The 13,272-nt window shown below is 36.5% G+C and overlaps 1 pseudogene; it reads right to left on the bottom strand.

The window, feature by feature from the left end:
• Window positions 1-301: 301 nt before the first annotated feature.
• LOC138156160 (eukaryotic translation initiation factor 1b pseudogene) lies at window positions 302-638 on the bottom strand (annotated as a pseudogene).
• Window positions 639-13,272: the final 12,634 nt, after the last annotated feature.

Raw genomic sequence — 13,272 nt, 5'->3', positions numbered from 1 at the left:
AACAACAACAAAAAACATTTTAAATCAAGGGAAAAGCATTAAACTGAGTAATAAATATTCAAAACAAAATATTTCCATTGGAAATGTGTTAGGATGAATAAAGTACTTAGTTACCATCTTACTGCAAATTTCTTACGTGTTACTAGCCTACAGACATGTTTTCTGTAATCATGCAGATGTGAATAGAACTTTGAATGATTAAATGAAAAGTCCATTTACTGCAGACACTCATTTCATAAGGTAGCCAATTTGGCTTAGAAAACAAACTATTCAAGAAATAATCCATGTATTTTTGCTCATTTTAGGAATGATGAACCTTTAGCTACTCCTTCCTAATAATACCAGCTCTCTGGAGGAATTGGCAAATGTTCTTTCTCTGGTCACCTTGAAGCTGGATAACCTCACCCTATTCAGGATGTTCAATCACAGTACCATTACAAGCACATTTCTTTTAGAAAGCTTTTATAAATTTCGTTTTCTCATAATTATCTTTAGTTCCTTGAAGAATAGTGTCTCTCTGCCCTTTGTTGTTGGATTCTTATATTAATGTAATCCTCAGGCTCTCCTTGAAGTAAGTCATTACCCTTACTTGCATCAGCAAAGAGGTCAAAAGACCAGAGGTTCTGGATAGTGGACATGAGATATTAGGGAGGCACTGGTTAGGGGCATGTCCTGGAGAACTCTGTGTCAGAAACTGTAGGGTCCAGGAAGGGGGAGAAAACTAAAGACAAGAAGACAGCCAGGATGGCGGCCTGAAGTTGAACAGATACAGTGTAATGGGAATGTAAAGGGAATATAAATTTAAGATCTTCCCTGCCCCTAGGTCCTTGGATAGCCTTAAGTGCACCTGGAGCTTGTGTTGGGAGGCTTATTTTTCAGGAGATACTTTTTGATTGGATAATGGGTCAAGAGGGTTGTTACATTCTCTGAGCCAGGTGAAGGCTATATAAACCCTGATGTAAGACTTTGTTTTGGGGCTTCCTTTGAGAAGTGTTGTGTGATTTGACCAGATGAGATTCTGGGCAGCAGTTGAGAGCCCCCAGGCTTTGAAAATCCAGATGTTGATGCTTCCCTCTCTGTTAGCTGACTAGGTATGGATGTAAAGTTTGGACAGTTGGAGGTCTGTCTGCTTGATCTGTTTGTTTCTCTGTCTTATAATTTCTGCTTGTAACCTGTCTGTAATACTCTGAAGTTCGGGGTGCTGACTTTTTCCCCTGAACTAGCTGTGACCTTTTGTTTGATTGATTAAAACAAGATCATTGACCCATTTTGAGTTGCTTCCCTTTAGAAAAGCAGATCTAAGAACCTGTGTTGGCAGCCACCCTGGGGACACTGGGGTGCTTGCTGCTACAGGCAGTTGGAGGGCCAGAATGGAGGCAGAGGCAAGAAGTAGAGGAGATAGAAAGGAAGAGATAGATTTTTGGAATTAGATGTTCTTGAATATCTTAGTGATATAATCAGACCTCGGATTCAGAGATGCCATGTGAATGATTAATCAGAAACCAGAGTGAGTAGAGGGCAGGAACACCAAGTCATTGGTCATCTATGGCAATTGTCCAGAGGAGTCATGGTGAAAGCCTAACTAAGAATGTGGACTTGTGAAAGAAGAGAAGTGAGGAGAGTGAAGGATGTTATGGACTTTGTGGATATTGCAGAATTGCAAAGAGTTGGCAATTTATTAGCTATAGAAAGTGAGGGAAAAGAGAGTCAACAAGGATGACTGTGATGTTGTGAGCTGTTGTGACTATAAGGATGGTGTTGCCTTCAACAGAAAGTGTGAAGTTAGAGGGGAAAGTTTTGGGAAAGGAGAAAAAAAATCTCTTTCAACAGTCAAATTTGAAATGCCTACAGGATCTCCAGGTGGAAATGTTCCATAAGCAGCTGGTGATGTTGAACTGCAGCTCAAGAACAGGCTGAATATAGAAATCTGAAAGTCACCTGGGTACAGATGATAGTTGAACACACAAGAGTCTACATATCCCCAAGAGAAAAGAAAAGAATGGGCAGGACATAGCCTACGTTTCAACAAAGAAGACATGAGAGTAGCTAGGCATATTAAGAGAACAATCAGGGGAGAACAGGGATGAAAATGCAAAAGAGAGAGACTATCCAAAAGTAAACACTTACAAATGCTACAGAAAAATAAAAAAAACAATGTAAAAGTTAGATGAAACCATTCAATTTGATAATTAAGATTTGATTGTTGGTAATAACGGGAAGAGCAGTTTCAGTTGAGCAATGGGGTAAGGCTAGACTACAAGGAGTGGAAAGTAAACAAGATGAGAGGAAACTGAGGCAATCAATGTTAATAACTTTCCATGGCCTTTTTTCTTCCCAAAAGGAATTCCTGGTCCTTAATCCTCCAAAAAGCTATACAAAATTGAAAATAACATTTTTCTCTTTTCTTCTCACAATTCTGGATGCTTCTTTTTCTGTGGATAATGAGACTCTTGGAGCTATAATCATCCACACAATCTTATAATATATACCCATATTCAGACCACATCTATTAACAGGGGATGGATGGTCCTTTTGACCATACTAGGATGGCTGCTGAACTCTTACAGCTTTATGTTAACCTGTTCTCAAATGCCAGCATTCCTTCTGTCATAGCAGCTATAAAAGAAATTCTTATTCTGAATAGAAAAAGCAGATAAAGAAAGCAACTTATTGTCCTGTAATTTCTTTTAGGTGAGCCAATTAAAGAAAGTTCTACTGCGTGGAGGGTACTTAACCTACTAAATGTCTAAATTTATCAACAGGGGTGATGAGGTGAATCTGCTTTGACACAACTATCAACAATTAGTGGCTTGTCTATATTCACACTTAGGGTAGGCTCTAAATGGCATTAAGCAAGAGAATTTACATTTTAGACTTTGGAAAATGTACAGTAATTTTTGCCAAACTATATAAAGGACCATTTATTTCAACATTCCTTTGCAAAACTGGACATTTATAAAGGAAATCTGGGGATAGAAAGTAGGCTGAAATAATTGGTCATTGTTACCATAATGCAGAGATGTTATGACAATAGAATGATATCTTCCTATTTTACAAACTTTTTCATTAACTCTTCAAGATAAATATGGAATAGTAGTTTGAGTACCTCCAGGAAGACCAAAATTGAAGTCTTGCCTCTGAAATATATTATCTGTGTATCTCTGGAGAAATTATTTAATCTCTTAATAGTCCATGAAATTCTCTCAGATAAGTGTTCTTAATGTGTGTGTGTGTGTGTGTGTGTGTGTGTGTGTGTGTGTTTGTGTGTGTATGGGCTGGATCCTTCTGAAAGTCTGGTGAACCCTAAAACATTCTTCTCAGGATAATGTTTTTAAATGCATAAAACCAAACACAAAATTTAAAAAGATCATATGTAAGCATATCAAAATGTTTTTTTTTGTTTGTTTAAATTCATAGACACCAGGTTTAAAAAAATCCCTATGCTACTTGAGCCTCATTTTGAAGGAAAAGAGGACTCTATGAGGCAGACTCAGAGAGGTATTGTATACTAGGCAGGTGGGATACTCAATGCAAAAACTCAGAAATGGGAGATGGAGTATTGTATGTGAGAAACAGAAAGAAGGTGAATTTGGTTAGACTTGCAGATTGGGGGTGGGAAGGCATTGACATCCAAAAATGCTGCAGAGATTGGTGAAGCCAGGTTGTATATGATATTTTTTAAGAGAGACTTTATTCTTCTTCCTTTTCTTTTTGGAGGGCAATTGAGGTTAAGTGACTTGCCCAAAATCACATGTCTAGCAAGTGTGTTAAGTGTCCGAGGTCGTATTTGAACTCAGGTCCTCCTGACTTCAGGGCCAGTGCTCTATTAACTGCACCATCTAGCCATCCCTGTGTATGATTTTAAAAGCTAAATGCAGACAATTTTATCATAGAGGAAATAAAAATTATTTGGAAATGCATATCTATCTATGTAGATATGTGTATATGATTAGTTTGTATACATTTTTATATGTATATATATATAAGATTTGTAAGATATATTTAGCTCTATGTAGAGATATATAGAGTTAATTCTATCTATATATTGACATACATATGCACACATCCGTTTGAAAGTATATACATTTTCATTACCAAGGCTTTCTACATAGGGGAAAAAAGATCTGTTGTGGTTGTTGTCCAGCAAAAAAATAGCAAATTGGTAAATTGTCCTTGTACTAATGCTTCCCAACTTGATGGTTTATTTACTTAACTATAGTTATTAGGAGCTCTTAGCCTATCAAAAGGGCATATTGTTTTAAAGTGTACATGAATTAGCCTTGGGGACAAAAGCATAAACATTATCACAATTTGTCATTTTGCCAGAAACAACAAACAGCATTTTAATGAGTTAAAAGCCTTTAATGAAGGCAACAGTTAAATAAAGAAAACATTAGCATCTGATATAGACACAAGTGATACTATCTCCAGGGAACAAACATTTCTTTTCTCCCTCTTGTGAGATCTCTAGCGATCCCTTTTTTAGACTAGAGAACATATACATTCAAATTTTACTTTCTCTATTCATTGTTTGCTTGTTTTCCCTGTACATCCATGTTCATGCATGTTGGAAGGAACACTTAGACTCCTGGAAAGCTCAGAGAATCATAGAATTGCTGATGTGCAAAATGGAAGGACATTTACTCCAGTTATAGGCAAAAGCAATCACACTATAACATCAAGGAAGACCCTAAAAAGACGTCATGCAACTTTGGTTTGGACAGAGACAATTATAAGGTGTGTTGCTGTTGTCATGTCATCCTCTCACAGCAATTTTAAAGTCAATTTCATTGTTCCTTGTATGAGTGTCATTGGGTCACTTCCAAAAGCCCAATTTTCTTCAACAGCTTGGTGAAAGGATAGTGTAAAAATTGACCCTAATGTCATTTCAAGCTGAGGAACCTGACTGAGGTAGTGGCCATTACCACTGAAGACACCCCTTGTACATTTGCATGGCTTTATTATTTAGAAAGTCTTTCCTGACATTAAGGCTCTTAAATTGACACTCATTGATTCTGATTCTCTTCTCTAAGGCAAAAAAGAAAATATAATTCCACTTGTAGGGTACTAAAAATTCTTTTTACAAGGTACCTGGGACAGGAAAAAAAAGTGACATGAGTTTGAAAAGATGAAGACTTTTTCAGATGAACCATCCATAGTTTGCCTGATCGATCTTCTCTCCCACACCATTCCAACCTGGCCTTCTCCTTATCTACAATTTCTTTCAGACTGCAACTTCTACATATTGGCACTGGACCCAAATATAACCCTTCCTGGGATGTTGTGGGCAATCACTGACACACTTGTAGAGATATTTTATATATGGGGGTTTATTCAGGTGCCATTATAAAAATTCCTCCTGGAGTCCTCACCTGGAGAGAATTGTTTTCCATCTTAGAAAATAAGCCATAAACTCTGACAATAGTCTTCATGTAGTTTTTCCTATCCTTTCAATCTTCTGCCTCTGGTAAAGGTCGGCAAAGGACAGATACAGAGGTCTTGGGTTGCTATGATAAAGTGACACAATCATTTCAGTAGTTCAGTCATTTAATATCTATTTTATTGATTCTGGACAAGCAATGCCTCCATTAATAATATGACCTGCTCTTCCTCTTGGTAATTTTATTCTCATGGAATCTATCAGTGTCCTTGGCATTCAAAGAAGACTCTTCTGGCAGTCATGTGATTCATGTATGTGCTTGTGGCTTAAAAATATATTATTAGCAAATCTTTGTGTACTGGAGACCCTGAGCCTTCCCCGCCCCCCCATAGTGTCTACATTTGCAATGGAGACATATTGTGCTGTTCTATTTTAAAAATATATATTCAAGAGAAATTTAATTAATTTTTCCCAAAAGTGAACTTTCCCCCATATGCTTGAATTGCAATTTTTGCTACAGTCTAACATTTTAACCTGTCATTAAAATCAATTAACTAATCCACCAGAATTTATTAATCACCTACTATACACTATGTTAGGCATTGTGTAGGCTAGATGCTGAGGGTACAAACACAGAAGAAATAATTTCTGCCTTCTCTCAAGAAACTTAATTTCTATTGAGTAACAGAGTATGTGTATACAGCATAAATATATACCAAAAATACAAAGTAAAACTCAGGTAGTTAAACGTAGGCTAGTTAGGGAAGGATAACAGCAGCTGGGAAGGTGGGTGGACTTTGTATAAAAAGTCACTGGAGCTCACTTGTATAGAAGTGAGGGATTCCATGAGATGTAAATGAATAGGGATTGCATTTTAGCCATAAGGGACAGCTAGCACAAAGTTGGGGTCATGAGAGAGGGAACACTCTATATAACTGAGAGCATACTTATTTGTCTGAACACAATGGACGAGAAGGATAGTAGTATATAATAAGACTGGAAAGATGATTTAAGGACAGATTATGATGAATTTTAAACAGAAGAGTTAATATTTTATTTAATTGGAAGGCACTGTATTTTTTTTTTAAGCAATCGGGGTTAAGTAACTTGCTCAAGGTTACACGGCCAGTTATTATTTCTGGGTGTGGTGCTGAGTGTCTGAGCCCGGGATTCGATCTCCAGGTCAGTCTGACACTGGAGCCGGTGCTCTTACTCGCTGTGCTACCTGGCCGCCCCCGAAGGCACTGTATTTTAATGAGTATGCAAGTAAATGATAGCCAGTGGAATGAATTTTGGCTGTTTTGTCCCCCACACCTGGAGTGTACATATAGTCAGACAACCCAGAAATCAGGAATTTCCTCATTAATCCTCAGCTGCTTTTATATTCTGGCACTTAGAAATAATCTTTCTTTCTCCCTGACCTTCATTTCTCGTTCCTTCATAGGCATTCAGAGTAAACTCTCATTTCCCAGTCTAGACTATATCCCACTGCCTCCCTACACTGGTGATAGAGTAGTCTCTTATTAATGATGCACCAACTATTTATCCAAAATCTCTCTAGGAGTGGCTCAGTGCTACCTTTGATTGGGGTGCATTGGAGTCATTAGCCATGGGCTACCCACATATTATAAAGGAATGGGGTCACATGATAATGCTCTTCCCCTTTTTCATCTGTTTTTCTCCCATCAATGCTATCCCTATTTGGCAATGTTATTCTTTGGGAATGACTCCTTCTCTCTTTTGCCTTGCACATGTTCAAATATGTGCTTAAGGAAAAAATTATTTGAGCAGCTATAGAGGAGATATTGGAGTGGGGAGTGACCTGAGGCAGGAAGATCAATTAGGAGACCACTGAGGAGAGGTGATAAAGTTTTGTATTAATATAATAGCTTTGTGCACAGAGGAAGAGGTTAGATGTGAGAATTGTGAAGGTAGAAATTTAGAATTTTGCCAATTATTCATCAGAAGTGGAAAATCACAAGTCAACGATGACATCAAGTTAACAATATGAGAGACTGAAATAATATTGCTACTCTTGACAAAAAGTGAAGAGGATTCTATTTTGGGGAAAAGAACGAGATATCTTTAGGACATGTTGAGTTTGAGCTATTTCTATATATGATGTTATAGATGCTTTCTGATTTTATATCATAGTCATTTTCCACTCTAATCCTACATCGATACCGCCCATATGACAAAGAAAAGCAAATAAGCTAAATCATCTCATACAGAAATGATATGATGATTTTACAATATTCTAATTTAGTAACCCCCAACTTTCTGTAATTTACCCTGGTTCTGGATTTAGAGGGTCATCTTCAATCCCACAGTATCAGATATTCTACATATCTATTAATTTATCAAGTATCATTGATAGTAATTCTTCAAAATCACTCTGCTCACATATGCGTCCTACCATGTTTCCCCGATAATAAGACACTGTCTTATTAATTTTTTTTGGACAGAAAAACACCAGAGGGCTTATTTTCAGGGGAGGGCTTATTTAAATGAACATTGACAGCAATTTTAATAAACAGGTAAATGTGAACAAAAAAATGTACCAGCAAGCAAATCACTGGGGAAGAACAGGATGACATGCTCACTGCTGCAGCTCTGATTGGATGCAGCTCTGAGTGCAGCGTGCGTTTCACGGGGTTGGGGGACGGTGCATACAGAGGGTACCATAATGTAGCGTGTAGCGCAGGGGATCACCTTCACTACAGTAGCAATCTCAATAGGGCTTATTTTCGGGGGAGGGCTTATTTTAGAGGAATCTTACACAGTAAGGGGAGGGCTTATTTTCGGGATAGGTCTTATTATCAGGAAAACACGGTAGTTTCCGTTCTCATCACATCTCACTTTGCCTACTAGCAAACCACTCTGTACTTTTGTAATTAGTCTCTGTACTCTACTATCCATCCTATACATAGCTGTCAAATTCATATTTTCAAGCACAAGACTGATAAAGTCACTCCTCAGCTCAGGTAATTTCATTTAATCCCCACTGGCATTAGGAGAAAGCATAAAATCTAATGTTTGGCATTAAAAGCCCTTCACAATCAAGTTTTAGCCTATAATCCAGGCTGATTCAACATAGCACCCCTTTTCTCACTGTATACTCCTTCAAGAATGGTCTGTGACTTTTCCCCTAGAATATGGTACCATGTCCCACCTCTGGATGTTCCAAAGACTATATCTCATCCATGGGATGGCCTCTCTCCTCATTATCTCCTCTTGGATCTCTACTTTCAAGCATAAATCTAATAACTACTTCAAATAGTCTTAGTTTCCAAAATTGCCTTTTTGATTTTGATTATGTTGTTATCCTTTAGAGAAGAATCATTAAATAATGGTGTTGAAGGTGTTGGAGTAAAAAGACTTGAGTATAAGTATATTTTCTGACATACTGACTAAATGACTCTGTGCAAGTCACTTAGTTGACTCAGATAACTTTCTAAGATTATGCTTTGGAAGGCAGTTGCTTGGTTACTTTGCTAGAAGTACTTCCCCCCAGTAGTTCCTTATACCACATCAATCGCAGTTCTTTTTTTTTTTTAATAAGAAAAGAATAACAAAACAATCCTGCTTAAATATTTGTGAATATATTTATTCTTCTTGAAAAATGTAAATTACTTGAGGATAAGGAATGTTTCATTTTTTCTGTTGACATCCCCAGTTCCTAGATTTTTACCTGGCATATTGGTAAATGTATATGATAAATAATATATGTATACATGTGTATTTTTGTTTATCCTTGTTACCTTTCTGAAATTGTTGGTTATATTAATTTTTTGTTTAACTGGTTCTATGGGACACATCCATGTCATCTGAAAATACAGAGAATGTTTTATTTTTCTGCTTATATTTCTAGCTTTGATTTGTTCTTATGATTATCACTATCTTTTTGAGAACTATAAATAATAGCAAAGTAAGGAATACCATTGCTTTGTGTATCTTTCAATTTGGAAAGCTTCTAATGTTCCTCCATTTCAAAGAATGTTAGCTCTTGTTTCTGTCTGTACATTTTCTTCTTTGATGTAGTTTTGAAATTTTACTATGTTTCCTGGTGATTAAAACTTGATGTTTATTTTTTTTGGCATTCTATGAATTCCCTCAAGTTGAACTTTGGCATCTATTTCTAATATCTCTAACAATATTTTTCTGTATGATTTGTTGGAGTAGAGTTTTCAAGTTTTCTTTTTCATCATGAGTTTTTTTCTCTAGAAGACACAGTCCTGATTGTGAAGATGTATAATCTGACTTTCCTTAGATTATCTCTTCCCAATCTATTTTGAAGTTACATATCTTGTTTTGCAGACCACTCATATTCTTCTAAACTTACTTTAAAAAATAAACTTATTTTCCCACCATTCTCTGAATTGTGTGTTTTAATTCTGTCATTTTTTTATATTCAACATATCTGTTATGGCAAGTGTTTCTCTTGTGCTAAATTCTTTTCTCTCTGCTTAGATTCACTAATTTCTTCCTTAACATCCCTTATTTCAGTCCTTATTCTTTTATTTCTTTTAGCTCATTCTTTGTTCATCTGAATAATTGTGGAGGTTCCCTCTTAAATATGTCTTTTTTTCTTGTTTGCATCTTTCTTTTTATTAATTTTTTGGTCTTTATTTACTTTTAGTTTACAAGATTCAGATCCACAATTCCTTGAATTTCAAATTTTCTCTCCCTCCCTCCCCTCCCCCACCATGATGGTATACAATCAAGTATAAGATCTGCAAATATTTCCAGATTAGACATTCAGATATGTCTTTAACCCCCCTCCTTTTGTCTATCTTAATCACTTTGCTGCTTTTTCTATAATGTCTTTACTGAATTATGGTTACTAGTAATCCTTTTCCTTGAGAACACCCATCTATATCTTGTCCACTAACAAGCTTGGTGCTTGTTCTTTCTCCTCAAATGTTGCTTCGGTTTAATGAAGCCTATTTTCTTAAGAATGTAAGGGTGTCCATAGGACATTGCTTTCAGAAGACCATGAGTTGCTACTGCAATTGGGTTGATTATCCAAGTTTACTATCTCCACTCCTCTGGGCTCCATTGTTGTTCATGCAACTAACTTTCTTGAGTTCCTGAGCTTATTCTTCTGTGGATCAGTGTAGTCTGCCCCAATACATTGCTAAGCAAAGTATGCCCAACAGCAAAAGTTGTGTTTCTTCTCCATCTTCTACTGGCTTCCTGTTTCTGCTGTGCTTAGTTAATTTTAATCTATGATCAACATTTCCAAAACTGAACACATTATCTTGTTCCTCCCTAAACCCTTTCTTCCTTCTAATGTCCTTATTATTGTCAAGGGACCACCATCCTCTCATTCACCCAAGCTCCAAACTTGGCAGTCATCTTTGACTTCACACTATCTCTCACCCCTTCACTATATTCAATCTCTTGCTGCATCCTGTCTGTCCATCTCTCACACATTCCTTCATTCTCTCCTCTTAACTCTGCCACCATGCAGACGTAGGCCCTCACTGTCTCACACTTTATTGATAGCAATTTCTGACTGAAACATTACTACAACTCTTCCCATACTAGTCCATCATCCTCCACTCAAAGCGATCTTCCTAAAGCACAGATCTGACCATGTTACGCTTACCACTATCACTTAATAATGTGCCTGGAACATATGAGGCACTCAAATGTTTACTGACTGATTCTGGTCTCCTCTAACTTCTATATTCTTATCCACTATGCTTCATAGTAATTCAGGGTTTATATGTGTCCTTTACATACTACAACTCACCCTGGTATTAGGGTCCTCCCTGGGAAACTGTAAACAGTTTTACTCCAAATTATAGGTACCTAAAATTACAGCAGCTATGAAAATCACAGGGGCCCAGTCTGGTTTAGGCTTTGGAAGCAAGAAAGAGGCTGTAGGCAATAGCACTCACAACAATCAGCTGGCAAATTAATCTTCATTTACTAGTTTCTATGATAGTTACTTTTTTGGTAATTTCATTAAACATCTAGTCATTACTGAACTGTCAGAATTCTAGCATTTTTTATTATTATTATTTGGCATGGAAGGGGGAGGGTTACACTTTTGGAACGTCTATATAATCTTCCCAGGATTTGAATACTTCTTCCACTTTTGAAAATAAAATACTCTCCAACCAAATAAATCATCCAACTATATCAAAAAGCAATACAATGAAAAAACAATTGTAATGTCTTAGAATCTAAATCTGTAAAATAACCCCCCAGTTCTAACAAACTATTCAGGTTTTTAAAAAAAGTTGTTCATTTCTTTTGCTAGGAGAATTACACCTACTTTAGAGAATTCTTTGCATCAGCAAAGTTAGTGAATTGAGAGAGGATCAGGAGCATAGCATCAGTCCATCACCCTAAGGCAAAAGGAAGCCAGTGGAATTTTGGAGCAGGAAATTAACACATGACTTCTCTTAAATATCATTTTTCCTGTTCACACATCTATTAGGAGTGTGCATGGAAAGGTTTTTCATCCAGACCCAGGCCTCCAAGATGTTCTTCCTCTTCACTTACCCTCTCTCTCTTCCCTCAAACATTAACCATCAAGACCACACCAGGACTGCTAGTTGGGCAGAGCAACATGAATAATCATACCATTTTGATGGCATAGGAATCAATGACTAATCCTTCTGACCAGACGGACAACCACCAAGTCTGATCAGCTTCCCTGTCTCTATTCATTGAAGAACCTGAAGTACTGTCATTTTGCCAGCTAATGCACCCTAGTAATACCCAGGCCTTGTCACTTTCTCTTTTTGCTTTTTTGGCCTTGTATCCTTCCTGTAACTAAAGTCTTATATGATATTTTCCTTCAATTAATGTATGAGCTCCTTGACAGCAAGGGCCATCTCTATTTATTTGCATTTCCAGCACTAAACAGAATATCTGGCACTTAGTATATGATGCCTTTTCATTCATTCATTCATTAGTTCATTCATTCAAAGTGAGGCTCTTGTATGACTTTTCATCTCTTCTTTCTTTCTGGTTATAGAAATTCTTAAGCCTGTAAGTTTCTACCTGCTATCTAGAATGTTTCTGTCACTTGTCTTGATAAGCTGAAGATTCTTAGCTCTACAGCAATAAGTATCATACAGTAAATGCAAGTAGATTAATTGCTGAATCTCTTTCTATTAGCACATCAATTAATGATTGCTAAATTTTAGCAAGCGTTGTTCTAAATCGTATCAGTAGACATTTTTGCTTCTGTAACCAATGAATTGCTAAGAAAGAAGTGGAGGATAAAAAAAAATCTAAACTTGATTGACAGAAAACAATTGACTGGTAAGAGTATTCTCAGAGTTGCAAATGTCCCAAACCACAGTAAAAGGACCTGCCACTGGGGAGTAAATTAAAGAGCTGCATTTGTTTAATGTGGGTGACAATGTCCTGTGATGTAACAAAACCAGGCAACTAAATCAGGGATAGAAATGGTTATTAAGAAAACTCCTGAGAAATTTCAGAGATTTACTCATTTGAGTAAATCAGCATGTATGAAGTCATATATTTGTATATGCATATGGATATGTAAATATTGTGTATGTGTGTGTGCATGCATACATCTGAATATAATTAATGATACTGAAAATAATGAAAATTCCAACCTTAAAACAGTAGACATCATGCTCCAAAGGTATTACCAAATCCTATAAATAATACTTTTTAATATCCCTTGAGCAATGTGATAGGAAATAAGAATAGATTTTTCCCATAACCACTATCTTCTTTTATTCTTAAAAGTAATTATTCTTTAGTTTCTAAATAGTTCCACATTTTAATCCAGATAAAAACAGAAGGTGATTCTCAGAAATGGTTGCGTTCTGCTCATATTCCACAAATCTTGCACAATGTAACTGCTCAACAAATGTTTGGGGGATATATAAATGGAAGAA

The sequence above is a fragment of the Petaurus breviceps genome, unplaced genomic scaffold, assembly GCF_028583685.1.
Source record: "Petaurus breviceps papuanus isolate PSGF00001 unplaced genomic scaffold, PetGlider_PUasm1.0 154, whole genome shotgun sequence".
NCBI lineage: Eukaryota > Metazoa > Chordata > Mammalia > Diprotodontia > Petauridae > Petaurus > Petaurus breviceps.
Note: the sequence above shows the minus strand (reverse complement) of the source record. Positions and strands in the feature narration are given on the sequence as shown.